General features: G+C 44.6%; 1 long non-coding RNA gene across 1 annotated transcript; it reads right to left on the bottom strand.

Moving 5' to 3' along the window:
• Nucleotides 1–358: 358 nt before the first annotated feature.
• Nucleotides 359–1,232, bottom strand: LOC311326115. The gene is made up of 3 exons (XR_014631039.1): nt 1,158–1,232; nt 550–732; nt 359–460 (listed from the first exon to the last, which is right to left on the bottom strand). It is a non-coding gene; the product is annotated as an uncharacterized lncRNA (long non-coding RNA).
• Between the last annotated feature and the right edge of the window lie 2,188 nt (nt 1,233–3,420).

Here is a 3,420-nt window from a genome sequence, read left to right as displayed (position 1 = left end):
GCATCAGAGAACTACCTGAAAACCAGAGGATAAAGGGATGAGCAGGAAACTATGGTGCTGGCGGCGTAGTGATTCTGGCATAAGGGGAAGAATCAACTCGACATGAGACATGTCAGACCCTGACCTGGTCTGGCCGGGGTGCTAATCGCTGATGCATGCTGCTCGTGCCTGGACGTCTGAAGGGCTGAAGGGCCTGGGCTCACAGCGCCTTGGCTCAAAGGACCCGGGCGATGAACATCTACTGCCGAGTAGTGAGATGTGAGATGAGCGAATTAGTGAACAGAGTACATGAGTCTTCCGAAAGTCCTGAGTTAACTGTAAGTGTGCAAATATGCATAGACATTTCACCAACACAAACATGCATGGATACCTGCATTGAAAACTGGCAGAGCAGGCCTTCCGGCTCTGGCACCTGGCATAGCTGGTCTGGTCTGAGTTCTGCCGACCGGCTGCCTGGGCACTGGAACATATAGTAGAGGTAAATTAGCTCAGATTAGTCAACTCAAGTAGTACTCTTTTGGGACTGTTGAATGCACTTTATTATATTACCTTCGTCACTGGAGTCATAGCGTGTGTTGCGCTGTCTCTCCCTTGTGTCTTGGGAGTTAATCCATTGATGACTGCTGCTCAAACACCTTCGCCAAGGCACTGGCTACTTCATAATGCTCTGTGTGTTCCTCAGCAGAGACAGAGGTTGTCATGGCTCCTCTTGATGTGCTTGTGGAGGTAGATCTGGGAGGTATAGGAGAATGGGCACTCAGAGCAGGAGAACACCCAAGTCTTGCACAACTCTAACATCACAGCTAGGAGAGCGAATGAGAGAGACCATTAAAAAGGATTATCTCACCTGTAGTACAAGTTCAAATATAGAGTGATTATACGTCATTGTAAATGAGAGCTTACTCTCAATTGATTCACGAGGTTAAATAAAGATTGAATGAATATGTAGCTAGTGGGGGGTTACAACCACACAACTGTGGAGAGAGAATGAGACACTTGGTTCCCTCCTCTACTGGTGTTCATGGCCATGGCCACACACCTGGAATACTCCAACCCTGATTTAAAGGCATAAAAGTGGGGAACACATTCTTGAGACGGTTCCTAAAACTGGAGGGAAAAAAAACGGGAAAATGATCTTCCCTCTCCTCATCACTCACTTCTGCATGGGGCTGAGCTCTACCCTGTCATCAGTGGCAATACATGGGATAGCGGCTCAGCACACAGGAGAACTGCACAGAGAGGAAGGAGGAGAGAGAAAACCAACAACAAAAAAGGCAAGAAGGGTTAATAACTGAGCGAATCTTGCAAGTTTGCACTACAGGGAAGCAATTGCTCAATTTCCCTGATATTGTGGCGTCACTGGCGTCAGTGATGCGTCTTATGAATCTCACATGTCTACCGCTAACATTTAACTCAATATCAATATTCCCATTTGTTTATCCCGTCTATGGAAACGTATGTGCATTTGTACTTACGTGTGCCTGCCTATATTGATGATCAGGTGTTTCTCCACCTAAGGGCTGGAGAACCATCAGAGACCATTGGGCTGAGCTGAGGAGAGAGCGACATGTTAGAGTGTATGTGTGCATATGTATATGGTGCTCTTCTGTTAATACTCATGAGGGCATTCAACTGAACAAGACTCACAGAGCCTGTGGTGCTGTCCCAGGACTGCCCCTGGCCACGCCTGTCCCCGTCTTAGCGCCTCTATTAGTAGTCCACATCATGAGTACCTATTATGCAGAATTTGGATTTGTATGTGAGTGAAAACGTAGTACACAATTCTTTACCCGTTTGACAGAATAAGCAACCATTTCAACAGTTAAGAGTAACATGAAATCCACCAAGGTGGCTGCTGTAACCAAATGAGCCAAGATGGCTGCTATAACAAATCCTGCTAGCTAGCCTAGCTCCGTTGTTGGGGCTTCTAGTATTCCGTTAACGTTAACTTCGGAAAAATGAATGCCTAAAAACAAACACATACTAACGGTGTCGTGGGTTAATGCGAAATCAATGAGTAAGCTAATTATCGCATTTTATTCCAAGCGATGAAACAGTACGAACGTGCAGGAGCTCGCGCGATAGCTAGACTCGAGAAGACTCCACCATGCCCGAAAAAGGCTAATTACGTTAGCTGGCTAGCTAGTTAGCTAACATTGGAAAGAGAGCATCTGCATATAGATAATCATTACAAAAGGGTAGCTTGCACATAACGTTGGTGCTTTATCTGGGACGATACCAAAATACATAGTATGTATGTATACATACTAATGTATACATTGAAATTGAGATACTTACAGGATCTGTGTTGTCGCGGAGACAAAGACAGCGTGTCTTTCTCAATCGCTTCTGTTCAGAACGGACCGGAAGTTTAACCCGTTCTCGTTCTTCTTCTTCTTCGCTGGGTTTAGTGGCGGATCGCAAACAACTTTAATGTGCATACAGCCACCTACTGGCACAGAGTGTATAACTTGTTTGTCTAGTACTTCAATTGTGTCACCTAAGAAAGTAGCCCAATGCCTTGCATTCTACGTTCACTGCTCAGCGTTCATTGCTCACATTTAGGTTGCAAAATTAGGACTTTATTCATAGGCATATTTTTTATCATTATTTTTATTAGGCCTAGACTGCAAATCTTTAGTGTTAATATTAACTGTAAATGAGAAATTACACACAAAACAGACATGCAGGATTTCTCCTCATTATTACAATTCTGTAACTGTATGACTTCAAAATTTATTTTAAAACCTAAGTAATTTACAAATGTTCTGACCCACTGTGACATTTCCAATAAAGTCAGATTGGGACTGTGATTCAACCACATTGTCACGTTATTTAATTACATCGTAGTTACGGATTTAAGCAGCAGTGGCGGCTACGTTCCCTTACAGTGTACTTGAGGACGGCTATTTTGGTTATTTTGCGACTGAAAAGGCAAGTGTCAGCTAGGTGTCAGCTAGGTCCGCTGCTGGTACCGTCGCAAAGTTACCACAATTACACCAATGTGTCCCGTCAGTTTTACGTACTGTGTTAGTAGGGTTTTCGCTAGCTCGCTTAAACCGGACAACCGCAATCACGGATAAACGGTACTACGATGGTGGCTATCAACTCATTAAGTGCAGCGCACAGTATTGCAGTGCCCTAATTTAGGCCACTGTAGTTTTCTTGTATGTTTTATTACATAAAATGTCAAGAGCCCTTTTGGCACCTAGAAACCTCCTGTCAGGGCAGGAGGTTTCACTCGCGCGGGCAGTCTTTCCGTCGCAGGATTTTTCCCCGCTTTAACCCATGAGGAGTATAACTGAGAACAAGCCCCATTGGGACACATTCATCTCTATCGTGGCCGGTTAAATCAATACCCATAACTCGTGGTCTGGGGGGCGGTAGGCGAACAATTCAAACTGGTGGTTGTACTTAAGC

The sequence above is a fragment of the Borostomias antarcticus genome, assembly GCF_949987555.1.
Source record: "Borostomias antarcticus genome assembly, chromosome: 26".
Lineage (NCBI taxonomy): Eukaryota > Metazoa > Chordata > Actinopteri > Stomiiformes > Stomiidae > Borostomias > Borostomias antarcticus.
The sequence above is the reverse complement of the archived record's forward strand: the minus strand, read 5'-3'. Positions and strand labels throughout refer to the sequence as shown.